The sequence below is a fragment of the Pelophylax lessonae genome (assembly GCF_965119305.1).
Source record: "Pelophylax lessonae genome assembly, chromosome: 1".
In the NCBI taxonomy this organism is placed as follows: Eukaryota; Metazoa; Chordata; class Amphibia; order Anura; family Ranidae; genus Pelophylax; species Pelophylax lessonae.
This window is the reverse complement of record NC_138768.1, coordinates 841,684,900-841,705,358: the sequence shown is the minus strand read 5'-3', so window position 1 is coordinate 841,705,358 and position 20,459 is coordinate 841,684,900. Positions and strand designations below refer to the sequence as shown.

Here is a 20,459-nt window from a genome sequence, read left to right as displayed (position 1 = left end):
GTCTCGAAGAGGGAGGGGTTTTGGCAGAGTGTAGATCCCTTGTGTTTTCAATAAACAAGGCATTCTAGTTTTGACTCCCAACACCTGTGTGGATTGTCTAGTTCTTGGGAGTTAAGGATGGTATAACGCTACCTGGATTGTTGCATGCTGTACCTGCCTATTTGCATTATTACCTGTTTTCCTGTCTACCAGTGGAGACCCTGTAGATTGAACTACTCCTCCGCTACAATTGGTGGCAAACGACAGGATTTCAAACCGCACAGCAGATCCACGATCGGCAGTAACTACCGAACAAAGAGGAGAGGCAGCAGCACAACGGAACGAGCCATTCGGATAAAACCAGCATTCGGGAAATATGTCAAAGTATACGAACGCTTGCTGAATGGAGGTGAACTATGCAGCATTGAAAAGAACTACATTGAAGGAATTATTGCAAGCTAGAGGGGGAAACGCCAGCCGCAAAACAAAAGCGACCCTTGTAGCAGAGCTCATGGAGGGAGACAGAGCAACCCCTGCAGCGGGCCCACAGGAGGCAGAATGGAGCGAATTTGACAAGGAGCTACAGAGCAGACTGGCCTACTACCCAGAGCCCCACTCAAGAGAAATACTGGACCGGCTGATGGCGGACGTACAGGAATACCTGGTGGTCAAACACCAAGTAAGTCAGCGAGCCGGGGAGAGAGCTCCAACGCCTGTCCACACTACCCAGGGGAAGCCCAAGATTCCGTACCAGGCGTTTAAAAGCTATACCGAAACCGACGGCGAGGTAGATGATTACCTACAAAATTTTGAAAGGTTATGCCACCTGCACAATATCAGTGCGGAGGATCGAGTACCCCTACTGGCAGGGAGACTATCTGGTCGCGCAGCAGAGGCATACCGTGCCGTACCCGACGAGGACAGTACAGACTATGCCAAGGTGAAGCAGGCCATTCTAGCTAGGTATGCGATTACCTCAGAGGCCTACTGCCTAAAGTTCCGAGATATTAAAAACCTCACCAGAGACACTCACACAGAATGGGCGCACCATCTACAATGAGCGGCAAAAGGATGGTTGGAAGCCACCCAAGTCAACACCCTAGAAGACCTGTTCCAGTTAATGGTAATGGAGCAGTTCTTTAACGGGATACCCGCTCATCTGCAGAATTGGGTGCGAGATCGGAAACCACGCACTCTACAAGACGCAGCCAAGTTAGCGGATGAGTTCCAAGATACCAGGAGGGAACAGCGCACTCAACCAAGAGCAGCCTATGGACCTAGAGCACCAGTACCAGCCGTAACCGCAGCCGTCCCAGCACGCCCGGGGGTAAGCGATAACACCTACACCCCCAGGTATCAGGCTCGCCCCCCCAATACGATGCCACACCTGCAACCAGCAGGGACATATGCAGCGGGACTGCCCCCGCAACCGACCACGTCCCAGATGGAATACCCCGGCACCCAACAACCGAGCAGCGGTTCATTGTGCCCAAGCGAAACCCTACAGAGTACCCGAGGTCCCAGCTTCCACCGCGGAACCTCTGGGTATGCTACATGAAGTCAACCCAATCCAAGTGGCTTCTGACAACCGCCAAGGGCACCGACAAGAGGTACAGATGGAGGGGAGAAAGGTACAGGGGTTGCGAGACTCTGGAGCTACTATAACGCTAGTCCACAACCACCTAGTACCCAAGGGCAACCTCACAGGGGAGTGTGTGGCAGTACGTGTAGCCAGGGGAGTGATCTACCAGATCCCCACTGCCAAGGTACACCTGAATTGGGGAGCGGGGAATGGGAATGTGGAGGTGGGCATGATGCAGGATTCACCCGCAGACGTTATTTATGGCAACGACCTGGGGGAGCTGACTTCAGCTTTTGTTCCCCAATCTACCATCCACGAAGCTTATCCGGTTGTGACCCAGCAGCAGGCTCGCACCACAGCACCACCTAACCACTCTGAGGCCCAGGTAAGCAATGTGCCCCCCATGCCTAAAGTTGCTCCCTGGGCGTCCCCCCCAGCAAAGCGGTACCACGAGCACAACGGAGTGCAGTGCCATTTGTGCAAGAAATTTGGGCACTATCAGAGAGACTGCACCCAGAACTGGAACCACGCTTCATGGCTTCGAACAGGACCACTACTACCACAGAGGGGGCAAAACTCCTCCAAACACCACACACCCAGATACCCATCCCGCAGTGGGGTACAGTGCCACAGGTGCAAGCAGTTTGGGCACTATCGACGAGACTGTATCCAGAGCAGAAACCAAGCTGCATGGATCCGACCAGGGTCACCCCCTTCAGCACGGACAACGGTCTCCTACTATCCCACAGAGGTTCCCCCAATCGTACCCAGGTTCAAACACACCGAGGAGCAATGGGGTACCCTTCATGAAGCTAACCCGGTGCAAGCTGCTACGGAGAACCAACAGCACCATCTACAATCGATCCTGTTAAATGGAATGCCCGCTCAAGGTCTCCGAGACACGGGAGCCACTCTCACCTTGGTCAAGCGACACCTGGTCCCAGATGCCGCCCGAACCGGAGGCTCAGCAGTGGTACGGATGGCAGGGGGAGCAGTACACCGACTACCCACTGCGAGGGTCCACTTGAATTGGGGTGCCCGGTCAGGTCTGATTGATGTGGGGTTGTTACAGGAGCTCCCCACCGACATCTTACTGGGGAACGATCTAGGCCAGTTGCCCTCAGCGTTCCTGCCAGTCCAGATCCCAGGCCAACATCACGGAGACCTACTGGCCTTCTGAGGTCCAGACGCTTCAATGTTTGGATTAAGAACAGTATTGAGCCCGGTTGGAGAAGATGGCAGAGAACAACCCGTAACCTACTTGAGCAGAGAGCTTTTTCCCAGGGAATGAAGATTCAGCCCTTGAAGAGACAAGGACTCACTGCTCAAGGTGGTGTAATTGCCTGATGACTCACACCGGTGCATGCCCCGGCTCGCCTCCGTGAAAACTTGATAAAGGAAAAGGAATTGGCAGCACTCCAGGTTGAGTCAAAATCCAGATTTATTGACTGGACTTCCAAATTATGACAATCGTGACAAGGTAGACGTGTTTCACACACTGACTGTGTGCTTAATCATTACAAAGAAAAATGGATATATATCCATTAGCCCTACTTGTATGGACAACAGTTCACCCTACTCACGGATCACAACCCATTGGTATGGCTAAACCGAGTGGCAGGGGACAATACCCGATTGTTGCGCTGGAGTTTGGCGTTACAACCGTATGACTTTACTATTCACTACCGCCCCGGAAAACAGAATGGCAATGCTGACGGGTTATCGCGACAGACTGAACTGGAAAAATGATCTGTGAGTACTCCCCGGACATCCCTAAGCCGATCCGTTATGGATCAGACTGTGTATGCCGGCTTGTGGTTAAGGGGGAGCAGTGTAGCAGAATGGACACTAAGAGTGTGGTTTGTGTTGAAAGAGTGAGGGAGCAGTGTCCCTCAGGAGATGGGTGGGGGTTTGTTATTGTTAAATACCTGCATTCTATTGTCCTATTGTTCCTGTCTGGCTAGAGTAAGGTTATTATGGGATGTTCAGCTTTGTGTGTGGAATGTCTCGAAGAGGGAGGGGTTTTGGCAGAGTTTAGATCCCTTGTGTTTTCAACAGAGATGTATAGTAACTAAGTAGAACTACTTCACTACTGTACTTAAGTACCGAAAGGCGGTATCTGTACTTTCCTAGAGTAGAATTTTTTTTGCCTACTTCCACTTTTACTTCACTACATTTTTTCAATGATTTCAATACTTCTACTCCGATATTTTTTTTTTTTGTGCTGCATAGTTACTTGTTACAATTGTAAAAATTACCACTGCCAGAACAGTAGAAGTGGTAATTCATGAAGCTCAAAACATGTGTATTATCAGCGCATACGAAAATAAATGCTACTGTATGTATAAATAAAAGCTGCATTTGAAATAATAAAAAACAATATGATGTTCAAACTTTTGACTTCTTTCTATAATAACTACATAACACAGTACTTGTACTTTTACTTTCAGTACTTGAGTAGCAATTTTTTTTTTCAAAACTACTGGTACTTTTACTTTCAGTACTTGAGTAGCAAATTTTTTTTAAAAATTACTTGCAATACTTAAGTACAAAAAATGTTGAATACTTTAGTACTTCTACTCAAGTCACTTTTTGATTAAGCACTTCCACTTCTACTCAAGTCACTTTTTGATCGAGCACTTGTACTTTTACTCAAGTATGGGTTTCGAGTACTTTATACAACTCTGGTTTTCAATAAACAAGGCATTCTAGTTTTAACTCCCAACACCTGTGTGGATTGTCTAGTTCTTGGGAGTTAAGGATGGTATAACGCTACCTGGATTGTTGCATGCTGTACCTGCCTATTTGGATTATTACCTGTTTTCCTGTCTACCAGCGGAGACCCTGTAGATTGAACTACTCCTCCGCTACACCTTTTAATAAATTCTGAAGAACCATCAGAGGCATTGCAAACGTACAGTAAGTGATGAAATCGATAAAAGCCCTAAGGCCACAGGCCCTGAAACTTATTCATGCTGTAAATCACAGACCAAAATTTGTGGAAGTGCAGGTTGGCTTGTGTATGACTTGGTGCACGAACACATGCATGAACACGTTCTGCTATTCTTAGTGCCGGGTAAACTGGATAGCTTCACTTGGCGGTGCTAACTTATTTTTAGCAGTACCTGCAAGCTGCATCCAATATTTCCTGATTGTCTTTCTCATCTTAACTCGGCTTATCCTAGTTTGTTTTATCTATGCACCTGTACCGGCCTTATCTTGCTCCACGACCACACTTCTGCCTTCTCCTCTTACTCTAGATCTGTTCATCTGATACCAAACCCAGCTTGGTCAGCGCTCCTCGTATCTTATAAAGTCCAACGTTTTTTTTTTTTTTATTGAAAAATGCTCACATCAAAGCAGAAATGTGCAATGATTCAGAAGTGTGCAGGACCCCTTCGTCCGGCATGTGATGATCAACCAAAGCATTGCATTTCTCCACTGTGATATGATCATTCTTCAATAAAAAAAAATGTTTTGACTTTATCTGAACATCCGTGAAGTTCTGGCAAATATTAACACTGTTCTGTGCATGGTTCCAGTCTCCAGCTGGTTGTTTCTGTAGCACCCTTTACTTTTGAGCCTATTCCAGGAACGTGTGCAATGGGAATATTGGCAACATCTTGGAACTTGACCTCGTGCCTGTTACTGATTCTGTACCAGATCTTCTGGCCAGCTACTGGCCCGGCCTGCCCGACCTTGAACTAGACCTGAGCTCCTGCACTTCTTCTGCTTACCAACCTGCAGTTCCACTTGTATACAACTCTTCACTCTGCTGATCCTGTATTCGACCATTGCTTTTGAAACTCCAGTGACCAGTTCCCTTCCTGTCATCCTGCAAGGGGAGTTCGTACACCATGGACCTGTGGCTGCTAATCACTATTTCCAGCATCCAGCAGACTTGTGCTACTTGTCCACCCTAACAAGGGCCCTGGGCTGGAGGTGTATGAAAGGTATACTTGAATTTTGCAAAAGCGTTTGACACAGTTCCCCACACACGGCTAATGTGTAAGGTAAAGTCTACTGGCTTGGAAAGATCGGTTTGTAATTGGATAGAAAATTGGCTAAAAGATATAATTCAGAGAGTAGTGGTTAATGATTCTTACTCTGAATGGTCTAAGGTTATCAGTGGTGTACCCCAAGGTTCAGTGTTGGGACCCTTACTTTTTAATATCTTTATAAATGATATAGGGTCTGGGATTAAAAGTACCATTTCAGTCTTTGCAGATGACACCAAGCTATGTAGTGGAATAACTTCCTTACAGGATGTCTCCAACTTACAAGCTGATCTCAATGCACTGTTTCATTGGGCAACTATGTGGCAAATGAGGTTTAATGTTGATAAATGTAAAGTTATGCACTTTGGGGCTAAGAATATGCATGCATCATACATACTAGGTGGAGTAGAACTGGGGGAATCCATAGCAGAGAAGGATTTGGGTGTTCTGGTAGATCATAAGCTTAATAATAGCATGCAATGCCAAGCTGCCGTTTCCAAAGCAAGCAAAGTCCTTTCTTGTATTAAAAGAGGCATGGACTCCAGAGAAAGAGATATAATTTTGCCCCTGTACAAATCATTAGTAAGACCTCATCTGGAATATGCAGTTCAGGTTTGGGCACTAGTTCTTAAAAAGGATATCGGGGAACTGGAGAAAGTGCAGAGAAGGGAGAGAACCAAACTGATAAGAAGCATGGAGGAGCTCAGCTATGAGAAAAGATTAGAGGAACTGAATTTATTCTCTCTTGAGAAGAGGTTCTGGCTAGCATACTAGATTGCCTTAAAAAAGTCTGGATTCTTTCCTGGGTGTACTTAATATACAGTAAGTGGGTAAAAACATTTTTTTTTTTTAGTTAAAATTGATCCAGGCAATATCCAATAGCTTCTCGGAGGATCAGGAAGGAATTTTTTTCCCCTGCTGTAGCAAATTGGATCATGCTTTGCAGAGATTTTCCGCCTTCCTATGGATCAACTGCGGGTATAGGATTGTATATATGGGATTGTATGGTTGGGCTTTCAATACTGTTTTTTTTTTTCTTTCTCTTTTTGTTGGTTGAACCAGATGGACTTGTGTCTTTTTTCAACCTGACTAACTATGTAACTTTGTAAAGGTCATCCTCATCTTATTAGGCTCCCCTGCCAGGTACGTGGCAGAATGTTGAGAATAAAGGGTAGATTTACCATATTGCTATGCCCTGACCCTTTCCCATCATACTGTTCCCTGGGTTATGTAGACTTTGTGCCCCTGTGACATTGAGCACAGGAAGGGGCTGGGGGTCAGAAAATTGATACTACAGGAGGTTTTGGATTGTTAAGTTTTCAGGTAGCGGTTTCTGTTCATTACAATGGGGTTCAGTGAAAGTAGAGGAAGGCCACTTAGAGAATAGGTGAAGGAAATCCCCCTTTCAATTTATCCCATGTCTCCACCCCCTACCCACCTCTGAGCACCTTCCCTTGGTTCCCTCCCCTAGCCATCTCCCAGTATCGCCCCTTTTAGATGTTGCACCCTCTAGCTAGTGTGCAACTTTGGAGTCGCAATGGGCATCCCATAATTTTCCAATCCTTATCCAAGTTCTAATCCCTCGATAAAACAACAAAAAAAAACAAAGTCACGGACTGTTTTCTCACTCTGGAGTGACTGTGAAAATTCAGGGTGCCTGGCTGTGCAGGGTGGGGGATCCCATTCTACTTGTGACTCTTTATGGGGTGCGCTACATACCGTAGAGAATACAGAACCAAGTATAATTTTGTGGTGATAAGGAATTTGTATGCAATTTGTTAATGACAAGCTGAAATATATACTGTATATTACCTGCAGCCAGCATTATTATACCCCCCTTTTAACAATAGACCCCCCCCCCACACCCTCCACCATCCAACAACAAACAAAACACCCCCTCCCACACCCAGTAGTGGCTGGTGCTCAAATTTTTTTTTGGGGGGGGGGGGGGCGCAAACAGGAAAATGTAATAGGCATTGCTTCATGGCAAAAAACGTGGTAAAAAATTGCGTGACTTTAAGGTCACGCGAGTGTGAAAGGGGCCTTCGGTAATCAAGGTACAGTGCCTTGAAAAAGTATTCATAGTCACCCCTTGAAATAATCCACATTTTGTCATGTTAACTTACAACCAAAAATGTAAATGTATTTTATGTGATAGACCGGCACATAATTGTGAAGTGGAAGGAAAATGGAAAGAAAATGATAAATGCCTGATTCTGGGCAGTGTCCCTGTCCCTGTCCCCCCCCCCCCCATACTGATACTGGTCAGTTTCCAGTGTTCCCCCCCCCATGCTGATCCTGATCAGTCCCCAGTGTCCCCCCTCCATACTGATCCTGGTCAGTCCCCAGTGTACTCCCCCCCATACTGATTCTGGGCAGTGTCCCCCCATACTGATCCTGGTCAGTGCCCAGTGTATTCCCCCCCCATACTGATTCTGGGTAATGTCCCCCCATACCAATCCTGCACTGACTTGTAGAAGGAATGTATGACTTGGGGAATGCTGGCTCACCTATAGGGCTGCACAGGAGGTGCTGAGCAGTGGCGTACCAAGAGGGGGGCGGGGGGGCGGCCCGCCCCGGGTGCCACGCACTGGGGGGTGTCAGCCGGTGTTGTGCACTGCCCTGCGTGTTCCGTATCGCTGTGAAGGCAGCTCCTTCAGTCAGCGCTGCGGGGGGGGGCGGAACGGCGGCGGGAATAAGGGGCGGAGCCGCGGCTGGAGAAGGGGGCGGGGCCTCGGCGGGAAGAAGGGGCGGAGCCTCAGCCTCGGCTGGAAGAAGGTGAGTTCCGAAGTGTGTGTGCTGGATAGGAGGGGGATGGGGCAGCTGCATATGAGGAATTCATCTTTCCCTAGCTCCCTGTCCCCTTCAGTGCTCTCCAGGGCCGGTACAAGGGGTGGGCGGCAGGGTCGGCTGCCCTGGGCGTCGTTAGCATGGGAGGTGGAGGGGGCGCTGCCAAGAGTGTTTCTGTGGCTATTAGTTGAGAGGAGAGAGCGGGATGTACTCTCTCTCTCTCTTCTCGCCAGGCTTCACACTGACTCCTATCACTGTAGCGGTCGTCAGATCGGGACTTCGGCTTTTCCTTCTCATCTTCATATGTCGGAGCGGAGGAGGAGCCTAGGAGAAGACATTTCCTAAACCTTTGCACGGACAGCTGGGCTAGCGGAGAGATGCGGCTTCAGAAGGGGAAGAAGATTGCGGCTCAGGAATGACACTGGATGTCAGATCGGGACTATACAGAGTTTGTTACCCGCCCCCTTTCCACATTTTTTGCTGGGAGGAGAGGGGATAACAAACTCTGTATAGTCCCGATCTGACATCCAGTGTCATTCCTGAGCCGCAATCTTCTCCCCTTCTGCAGCCGCATCTCTCCGTGCAAAGCTTGAGGAATTGTCTTCTCCTAGGCTCCTCCTCCGCTCTGACATATGAAGATGAGAAGGAGCCAGTCAGAAGAGGAGGATCACAGATTGATGTGCCGCGCTGTATCTGAGGTCTGGAGGAAAGGGTGAACTGTCTGCACCGGGGGCACAAATCTTATCCTGTCACCTCTCAAATTCCACCATCTCAGCACAATCCCCCCCCCCTCTCCCATATCGATCCCACCATGAAGTAATCATCTCCTCCCCACCCCTCCTAGTACAAATTCTCTTATCCCCCCCCCCCCCAGGACAATCCCCCCAAAAGTATTTGTACTAGGAGGGGTGGGGAGAAGATGATTACTTCTAGGTGGGATCGATATGGGGGGGGGGGGGGGGGGATGTGCTGGGATGGGGAATTTGAGAGATGACAAGATAAGATTTCTTCTAGCAGGGAAATTGGGGGGAGGGTGCTGGGGGGGGGTGAGGATTTGTGCCAGGAGGGGGGACTTGGGGATTGTCTTTGAAGAGATTATTGGGATGGGGTGCAGGGATTTGTGCCAGAACAGGAAGTCTTGGGGCTGTTAAAAAGGGGTATTTGGGGGGGGGGGGGTTGTGCCAGTAGGAATGATGGGGGGATTTGTGCTAGGGGGAAATTAAGACTTGTTCTAGAAGGGGAACATTTGGGGGGTACTAGGAGGGTGATTTAGGGAGATGGGGGGGGAGGATTTGTGCCAGGAGGGGGGGACTTATGCGGTGGGGTTGGGGGAAGAGGATTTGTGCCAGGAGGGGGGGATATGTGCTGGGTAGATGGGGGAAGAGGGTTTGTGCTAGGAGGGGGGATTTGTGCTGCTGGGATGGGGGGGGGGAGAGGATTTGTGCCAGGAGGGGGGATTTTTGCTGTGTGGATGGAGGGAAGAGAATTTGTGCCAGGAGGGATATTTGTGCTGTGGGAAGGGGGGGGGGCAGAGGATTTGTGCCAGGAGGGGGTATTTTTGCTGTGGGGATGGAGGGAAGAGGATTTGTGCCAGGAGGGGGGATTTGTGCTGGGGGGATGGGGGGGATTTGGGCTAAGAGGGTATTTGGGGGGTTTGGCTAGAAGAGGTGATGGGGTATTTGTGCCAGGATGGGGAGTTTTTGGGCTGTTAGAAATGGGAAAGGGGGGGATTTATGCTAGTAGGGATGATTGGGGGTATTTGTGCTAGAGGGGAAATTTGGGGGTAGGATTTGTGCTAGGAGGGGGAATTTGGTGGGATGTGCTAGGAGGAGGAATTTGGGGGGTTTGTGCTGGGGGGATGGGGGAAGAGGATTTGTGCTAAGAGGGGGGATTTGTGCTAGGATGGGGGATTTGGTGGGATGGGCTAGGAGGAGGAATTTGGGGGGTTTGTGCTGGGGGGATGGGGGAAGAGGATTTGTGCTAAGAGGGGGGATTTGTGCTAGGATGGGGGATTTGGTGGGATGGGCTAGGAGGAGGAATTTGGGGGGTTTGTGCTGGGGGGATGGGGAAGAGGATTTGTGCTAGGAGGGGGGATTCGTGCAAGAAGGGAAAACATTTTTTTTGGAGGGGGGGGGGATTTGGGGGAGAGGATTTGTGCTAGTAGGAAAATTGATGGGTATTTGTGTTAGGAGGGGACATTTGGGGGAGGAGAAGATTTGTGCTGGGAGGGGGGATTTGGAGAGGGGAGAATTTGTGTTTGGAGGGGAAATTTGAGGGGTGAGAATGTGCGCTAACAGAGCTTTTTTGAGTAGTGATAGTTGTGCTAGCAGGGAACATTTGGGAAGAGAGAGGCTTTGAGCTTAGAGAGGATGGGGGGAAAGATTTGTGCAGGGAGGGGGATTTCAGCAGGGAGAGATGTGTACTGGGAGGAGGGAGGATATTTGTTTGTGGAAATATTTGGCTTGGAAAGGGAATATCTGCTTAGGGCTAAGTGTGCCAATTAGTGCTCAATTCTCTTTTTTATATTGCTAAAACATTATGTTCCTACATCTTGGGGGGGGCGCAGTTTGGTGTCTTCGCCCTGGGCGCTGGATGGCCTTGTCCCAGCTCTGGTGCTCTCCACCCCCCTGGTTTTCCCTGCCCACCCCTCAAGTGCTACCTGTCCCCCCCCCCAGTGCTCTCCACCTGCCTGGTTTTCTCTGCCCGCCCCCCAAGTGCTACCTGTCCCCCCCCCCCAGTGCTCTCCACCTGCCTGGTTTTCCCTGCCCACCCCTCAAGTGCTACCTGTCCCCCCCAATGCTCTCCACCCCCTGGTTTTCTCTGCCCACCCCCCAAGTGCTACCTGTCCCCCCCCCCCAGTGCTGTCCACCTGCCTGGTTTTCCCTGCCCACCCCTCAAGTGCTACCTGTCCCCCCCCCCCAATGCTCTCCACCCCCCTGGTTTTCTCTGCCCACCCCCCAAGTGCTACCTGTCCCCCCCCCCAGTGCTGTCCACCTGCCTGGTTTTCCCTGCCCACCCCTCAAGTGCTACCTGTCCCCCCCCCCAGTGCTCTCCACCTGCCTGGTTTTCCCTGCCCACCCCTCAAGTGCTACCTGTCCCCCCCCCCCCAGTGCTCTCCACCCCCCTGGTTTTCCCTGCCCGCTCCCCAAGTGCTACCTGTCCCCCCCAGTGCTCTCCACCCCCCTGGTCTTCCCTGCCCACCCCCCAAATGCTCCCCCCCCAGTGCTCTCCACCCCCCTGGTTTTCCCTGCCCGCCCCCCAAGTGCTACCTGTCCCCCCAGTGCTCTCCACCTCCCTGGTTTTCCCTGCCCACCCCCAAGTGCTCCCTGTCCCCCCCCCCCGTGCTCTCCACCCCCTGCGCCTTCCAACCAACCCTGCAATGCTTTCCAAACCCCCTCTTAATTCTCTCCAGCCCCCCCCCCCCACCGTGCCCTTCAGCTCCTCCAGTGCTCTCTGCTTCGCCTGTGCTCTCTGGCCCCCCTAGTGCTCTTCTATCTTCTATCATGTCCTCAGTCTCTGACCAACTCCTGTATCATGTCTGCAGTCTCTGACCATCTCCTGTATCATGTCCTCAGTCTCTGACCATCTCCTGTATCATGTCTGCAGTCTCTGACCATCTCCTGTATTATGTCTGCAGTCTCTGACCATCTCCTGTATCATGTCTGCAGTCTCTGAGCATCTTCTGTATCATGTCCTCAGTCTCTGACCATCTCCTGTATCATGTCCTCAGTTTCTGACCATCTCCTGTATCATGTCCTCAGTCTCTGACCATCTCCTGTATCATGTCTGCAGTCCCTGACCATCTCCTGTATCATGACTGCAGTCTCTGACCATCTCCTGTATCATGTCCTCAGTCTCTGACCATCTCCTGTATCATGTCCTCAGTCTCTGACCATCTCCTGTATCATGTCCTCACTCTCTTACCATCTCCTTTATCATGTCCTCAGTCTCTGACCATCTCCTGTATCATGACTGCAGTCTCTGAGCATCTCCTGTATCATGTCTGCAGTCTCTGACCATCTCCTGTATCATGTCTGCAGTCTCTGACCATCTCCTGTATCATGTCTGCAGTCTCTGACCATCTCCTGTATCATGTCTGCAGTCTCTGACCATCTCCTGTATCATGTCTGCAGTCTCTGACCATCTCTTGTATCATGTCTGCAGTCTCTGACCATCTCCTGTATCATGTCTGCAGTCTCTGAGCATCTTCTGTATCATGTCCTCAGTCTCTGACCATCTCCTGTATCATGTCCTCAGTTTCTGACTATCTCCTGTATCATGTCCTCAGTCTCTGACCATCTCCTGTATCATGTCCTCAGTCTCTGACCATCTCCTGTATCATGTCTGCAGTCTCTGACCATCTCCTGTATCATGACTGCAGTCTCTGACCATTTCCTGTATCATGTCTGCAGTCTCTGAGCATCTCCTGTATCATGTCTGCAGTCTCTGACCATCTCTTGTATCATGTCCGCAGTCTCTGACCATCTCCTGTATCATGTCTGCAATCTCTGACCATCTCCTGTATCATGTCCTCAGTCTCTGACCATCTCCTGTATCATGTCCTCAGTCTCTGACCATCTCCTGTATCATGTCTGCAGTCTCTGACCATCTCCTGTATCATGTCTGCAGTCTCTGACCATCTCTTGTATCATGTCTGCAGTCTCTGACCATCTCCTGTATCATGTCTGCAGTCTCTGAGCATCTTCTGTATCATGTCCTCAGTCTCTGACCATCTCCTGTATCATGTCCTCAGTTTCTGACTATCTCCTGTATCATGTCCTCAGTCTCTGACCATCTCCTGTATCATGTCCTCAGTCTCTGACCATCTCCTGTATCATGTCTGCAGTCTCTGACCATCTCCTGTATTATGTCTGCAGTCTCTGACCATCTCCTGTATCATGTCTGCAGTCTCTGAGCATCTTCTGTATCATGTCCTCAGTCTCTGACCATCTCCTGTATCATGTCCTCAGTTTCTGACCATCTCCTGTATCATGTCTGCAGTCCCTGACCATCTCCTGTATCATGACTGCAGTCTCTGACCATCTCCTGTATCATGTCCTCAGTCTCTGACCATCTCCTGTATCATGTCCTCAGTCTCTGACCATCTCCTGTATCATGTCCTCACTCTCTTACCATCTCCTTTATCATGTCCTCAGTCTCTGACCATCTCCTGTATCATGACTGCAGTCTCTGAGCATCTCCTGTATCATGTCTGCAGTCTCTGACCATCTCCTGTATCATGTCTGCAGTCTCTGACCATCTCCTGTATCATGTCTGCAGTCTCTGACCATCTCCTGTATCATGTCTGCAGTCTCTGACCATCTCCTGTATCATGTCTGCAGTCTCTGACCATCTCTTGTATCATGTCTGCAGTCTCTGACCATCTCCTGTATCATGTCTGCAGTCTCTGAGCATCTTCTGTATCATGTCCTCAGTCTCTGACCATCTCCTGTATCATGTCCTCAGTTTCTGACTATCTCCTGTATCATGTCCTCAGTCTCTGACCATCTCCTGTATCATGTCCTCAGTCTCTGACCATCTCCTGTATCATGTCTGCAGTCTCTGACCATCTCCTGTATCATGACTGCAGTCTCTGACCATTTCCTGTATCATGTCTGCAGTCTCTGAGCATCTCCTGTATCATGTCTGCAGTCTCTGACCATCTCTTGTATCATGTCCGCAGTCTCTGACCATCTCCTGTATCATGTCTGCAATCTCTGACCATCTCCTGTATCATGTCCTCAGTCTCTGACCATCTCCTGTATCATGTCCTCAGTCTCTGACCATCTCCTGTATCATGTCTGCAGTCTCTGACCATCTCTTGTATCATGTCTGCAGTCTCTGACCATCTCCTGTATCATGTCCTCAGTCTCTGACCATCTCCTGTATCATGTCTGCAGTCTCTGACCATCTCTTGTATCATGTCTGCAGTCTCTAAACATATACTGTATCATGTCTGCAGTCTCTGACTGAGCATCTCCTGTATCATGTCTGCAGTCTCTGACCATCTCTTGTATCATGTCCGCAGTCTCTGATCATCTCCTGTATCATGTCTGCAATATCTGACCATCTCTTGTATCATGTCTGCAGTCTCTGACCATATACTGTATCATGTCTGCAGTCTCTGACTGAGCATCTCCTGTATCATGTCTGCAGTCTCTGACCATCTCCTGTATCATGTCCTCAGTCTCTGACCATCTCCTGTATCATGTCCTCAGTCTCTGACCATCTCCTGTATCATGTCTGCAGTCTCTGACCATCTCCTGTATTATGTCTGTATTCTCTGAGCATCTCCTGTATCATGTCTGCAGTCTCTGACCATCTCCTGTATCAAGTCTGTAGTCTCTGACCATCTCCTGTACCACGTCTGCAGTCTCTGACCATCTCCTGTACCATGTCTGCAGTCTCTATCTATTTATGCTGAAGGTAGGACTGTGCAGGGGAGGCAGAGAGTGCAAAAGGAGGAACTGCGATTAGAGAGACGGGGGAGGGGGCAGACGGCAAGGGGCACTGTGATGGGGGGCTGTGAAATTTGTGCAATAAATATTCTTGAAAACATTACAAATTTCTGTGGGTGTTTTTACATTTTAAAGTTGGGGGGGGGGTGCCAGATATAGGATCCGCCCCGGGTGCCAAATGCTCTAGGTACGCCACTGGTGCTGAGACCTGTAGTTCTCCTCCAGTCAGCAGAGCCCATAGTAGGATGTAATACTCCAAATCATGCTGGACATCTCCCCTGGACTCTGGAGGTGAGGGCAGCAAGTGCCAATTAAAGGGCCCCCCACCTTTGTAGTGAAAGACAGCGCTGGTCCTGATGGTGACCGTCCCACACAGCTCCTCCCCCGAGCTGAACACTACTCGACTCCTGTCCTGTCCAATCGGTCCGTCCAACCCGTCCTCAGGGCCGTCCTGTGTAGCAGTCTAGCAGACAGTCAGAGATGATGAGACTGAGACAAAAACATCTGGGGTGAGGCTCAGGTGGCGGGAAGCAGAGAGAGTGATGCCCGGCCCAAGCACCACCCCTACGACGTTGGACGTCCTGATTGGTCCAGGCTGGACCAATCACAAGACGGCAATCGTGAGTGGAAGTGTTGGGGGCGCATCGCTCTGCGCCCCGAGGACACTCTAAAAGGCCGCCAATCACCAAGTAAGGAGGCACATGATGCGAAAACCCTCACCCCTCCCATAGCCAACAATGTGTCCGGCGCCCCGCTGCCATATTAAAGGTACATTTTTTTATGCTAATTTTACACTGTGACTAGCCTTGGGGGGGGGGGGGGGCAGCGCCCCTGCGCCCCCTATTGACCAGCCACCACTGCCAACACCAGTAGATCCCTCCCAGAAACAGTTTACCTCCCCAGCAACAAAAGATCCTCCAGCAGCCAACATCAATAGACCCTTCAGCATACTTCAACACCCCTTGCCATTACATGCACCCGGAGGTGCATGGCTGTGTTTTCACACGTACCTGTATTAAAAAAAGCCCTGGTAATTACTTCATTTTTTCTAGGGGACCCTTTTTTTGCTGTTTTTTTGTGTGACAGAATCAATTAAAAACATCCAAAAATGTCTTTAAAATGTCCCTAAAGTTTTTTGTTTTGAGGGGTCTGATCTGTGTAGCGGTATCCTGATTTATACTGTGTAATAGTGACAAATAAGGTTTTGCTGCATATAGATGACCAGTGTATTTTGCCATCAAGACTCCCTTTGTCACGTATTCAGCAATTGTAAATCGGTATAAGAAACAGTGAGAACTCTGGAGATCTCTTGTTGTCCACCATGCCAAGACTCCCGGGGAAGTCATTGTCCAGGAACAATGCTTGCTGACACTTGGATTTCCTCTTCTTCCTTAGTTTTAGTCTATAGTACGTCTTTCTTTTCATCTGTCATATGCTCAGCCTCTATGTCAGGAAAGGAGTGTTTCTCTTTCAAAATTCATTGGTGAAGTCTGATTTCGGATGATTAGATTTGTTATCTATCTATATGTCCTTTGATGGGAGGATAAAGTATATTTTTTTGCTGTAGAATTATTTTACTGTAGCGGACACTCCCAGTTTCTCTCATAGTGCTGCCTAGGCTACATTTTTTTTTAAATATTTGTAAAGGGTGTGCTTGGGGTTTACAGGAGAGGCTATATTCAGGTCGGTTAAATTTATTTCATTTCGTGTTTTTTGTATTCTTGTTTTTTACTTTTTTTGTTCATTAGTGCATTATTTATGTACTGTCGCTTTAATTTTTCTTTCTAATGGCCTGAATACACAATTAGAATATCGCCTGATCATTCGACCACCGACTTTTGAAAAAAGTATTTGTTGGTTGAAAACGTTGCCAACATACACGGTCCGAATATCGGCCGACTGTTGCCCGCCGACCAACGAAACAGTCAAATCGAAAAATATTTCCGGGCATGAGTGATGAAATGTACGACCTCAACACCAACATATAGAATATCATTCATTCGCAAACGAGACGACAGAATTTTTCGGGTTTTTCAAACGGTATTTTTCATTCACAATATCGATATCGCTCATTGATGGCTGGGCATTAACGAGTAGAATATCGGCCGATCGCTCGCTGAATGGAAATTTTTGGCCGATTTTCTTATCGTGTATTCAGGCCATAAGAAAAAAAAAAGCTAAAATAATGAAGGGCAATTTAACAGGGTAGTTGAAAGCAGTTTCTGCAATCCCCAGGGACAATTTAACCACTTAAGCCCCGGAGGATTTTCTTGCTAAAAGACCAGGGGGTATTTTGCGATTCGGCACTGCGTGACTTTAACGGACAATTGCGCGGTCGTGTGACGCTGTACCTAAACGAATTTGACGTCCTTTTTTTCCCACAAACAGAGCTTTCTTTTGGTGGTCTTTGATCACCTGTGCAATTTTTTGATCACGCGCTATAAACAAAAAAAGAGCGACAATTTTGCAAAAATAGCAATATTTTTCACATTTTTTTATATGAAATTCCCCAAAAAAAATGTAAAAATCAAAATTTTTTTAACATTTTTGGCCAATTTGTTTTATGCTACATATGTTTGGTAAAAAAAATCGCAAAAAGCGTATTTTGATTGGTTTGCGCAAAAGTTATCGCGTTTACTAACAAAGGGAAATATTTTTGTCATTTTTGTTGTTTTTTTTTTAACGCGTAATGGCGGCGATCTGCGATTTTTTATGCGGTACTGCGACATTGCGGCGGACAGATCGGACCCTTGACTGACATTTTTGACACTTTTGGGGTTACCAGTGACATTTCTACAGTAATCAGTGCTATAAATATGCACTGTTACTGTAAAAATACACTGGCAGTGAAGGGGTTAACTTTATTTGGGAGGGAGGGGCTGTGTGTGTCCCTAGGGGCGTGATTCTTACTGTGATTGGCTGTGGCTCTAGCTGTAAGGACACTGATCAACGGATCTACATACTAGATCCGTGTGATCAGTGTCTTTACAGCGAGGAGAATGACAGGCAGCTTGTTTACACAAGCTGCCTGACATTCTCCCTCTCCCCCGACGATCGCCGAGTGGCCGGCGGACATCGGGTCCGCTGGTCACACGCGCGGGGGGGTCCGTGACCGCGCGGGAGCGGGAGCGCGCCTCCGCGGGCGCGCGCTCGCTCCCCAGACCCTCCCAGGCTAGTGACGTTAATTAATGTCACTCTGCCTGGCAGGGGCTGACCGCCGCAGTAAATCTACTTGCGGCGGTCGGCAAGCGGTTAAAGCTCATTACACCCTTAACAACTTTAAAACCAGAAGGATTTGCCCCCTTAATGACCAGGCCACCTTTTTCAACTTGGCACTGCATGATTTTAACTGACAATTGCGCGGTTGTGCGACACTGTACTTAAACAAAATTTATGCCCTTTTTTCCCACAAATAGAGCTTTCTTTTGGTGGTATTTGATCTCCTGTGCGATTTTTATTTTTTGCGCTATAAACAAAAAAGTGCGACAATTCTGGAAAAAAAATATATATTTTTCAACATTCCCAAAAAAAATTTAAAAATCTAAATTTTTTAACATTTTAGGTTAATTTGTTTTCTGCTACATATTTTTGGTAAAAACAAAAATCGCAATAAGTGTATTTTAATTTAAAGTTATTGCGTCAACTAACTACGGGAAAGGTTTATGTCATTTTTATTGTTTTTTGTTTTTTTTTACTAGTAATGGCGGTGATTTGCGATTTTTTGTGGGACTGCGACATTGTGGAGGACAGATCGGACCCCTAACTGACATTTTTGACACTTTTGGGGGGACCAGTGACATTATTACAGTAATCAGTGCTAAAAAGATGCACTGTTACTGTAATAATGACACTGGCAGGGAAGGGGTTAACATTGTGGGTGAACAAGCGGTTAAATGTGAGCCTAGGGGAGTGATTCTAACTGTGGGGGGTGTGGCTTCTAAAATGACCATAGAGACCTGTGATCCTATATAGAAGGATCACAGGGGCTCTATGGTCATTGCAGCGAGAAGGACGGTCAGCTGTGTTTACAACAGCCGTTCGTCCTTCTCTTTCAGCGGGGAACGATCACGGGTGTCAGACGGCAATCGGAGCCGCCTGTCCGCTGCATCGGCTTCCCCGCTGACGAGCGGGGGTGGGAGCAAGCCCCCTGGTTGCCTCCAAGCGACCGACGTAGACCTACATCGGTTTTCCTGGGGGAGCCACCCTGCCGAAGTAAATAGGCGGCGTGTGGTTGGCAACCGGTTAAAGTGCTGGTAAACCCCCCTGTACTGTTTATACCTATAGGTAAGCCTATAACAAGGCTTACCTATAGGTACTGTAAATATCTCCTAAACTTGCACCATTTAGGAGATATTCACATTGCATGCAGCCGATGATGTCATTGGCGCATGCGCTCTGAAGCAACGGCGCCCATGCCATTTCTTCAGAGCCCTGTGCCGTGACCGGCGGCGTCACACGGCTCTGGCCAGTAGCACAGCAGGAGTCCGCAGACCCGGAAGGATGATGGGCTAAGATGGATGTGGCCTCCAGCGGGGGAAGACGCGGGCTTAGTTTGCAGGTAAGTGTCACATAATGTGCTAATATGCACTGCATACTAGCACATTATGCATTTTCTTTGCAGGCAAACAAAAAAAAACATTTTTTTTCAAGACTTTACTTCCTCTTTAAAAGCTACCAAATACCTTAAAACAATGTTAAAGCCATTTATATTAATGAGATGCATTTAGCAGGACTTACTGTTTGTGCTGTTGTTATTCTCTAAAAAAATGTCTGCTCTATTCTTGCTCCGTTAAACATTTGCCGACTGCCTAACGTACTTTTTCTGTGATATCAAAAGGGAGGAATGGGTGGCGCTGCCTTAAAAAGAACTATAGTTTCTGGGCAAAATACAATGACATGAAAGCCTTAAATATGTGGTAAACAAATGTATTGTATTACAAGCTATTTGCCTATAAAAATGATTATGTGTGTCTATAGTGTATAAATCAATAAATATAAGCGCATGTGATCTAAAAGAAATCAATATACAATAATTAAATGAATCTAAATCACAACATAGTGTAGTATAAAGTGCTCTAAGTGCAAAAAAATGTGCAACAATGCAAGGAGCATACAGTGACCCAAAACGACATCAATCAATATAAAGTGACTGGTGCAGCAGGTTGGTGCAAACAATTACAAGCTGTGGTATAAAGACCATGGCAAATTGCAGATCCACCATGAGTTGATCTAAACATCAATACAGCAATTCCTAAGACCATAAAAAGTGACAAAGTGCAGAAACCAGTACAAGGAAATTGCAATCTCTGATGATCAACTGTACAGGTGGGTTCAATCGTGCTCTCCCTCTCTCAAAGGTCCGCACTCTTCAGAATATGGAACCCCTGCAATCAAACAGCATTGTATATCTTCTTCACCTCTATGTCCCAGGTCACGGGGGGGGGGGGGGGGGGGGGACAGAAGATAGGAACCTCCCACTGACCATATTGTCAGGATTCCCCTCCTGCCTGATTGACAGCTAAAGCCTGATCCCTCCAGCCTGGCACTCCAGTGAGCACTGGAAGAGCAGAGTCACTGTCACTGCTGTCTGCTCTGTGCGACAGAGGCATAACTAGAACCTTCAGGGCCTCCGTGCAAAAAATCATGACCCAC

The 20,459-nt window shown here is 48.2% G+C and overlaps 1 pseudogene across 1 annotated transcript in view; it reads left to right on the top strand.

The window, feature by feature from the left end:
- Positions 1–382: 382 nt before the first annotated feature.
- Positions 383–20,459, top strand: part of LOC309557351 — a 63,497-nt pseudogene continuing 43,420 nt past the window's right edge. Inside the window, exon 1 of the transcript in view lies at positions 383–1,946. The product of the transcript in view is annotated as an uncharacterized misc_RNA (transcript). The remainder of the gene's footprint in view (positions 1,947–20,459) is intronic.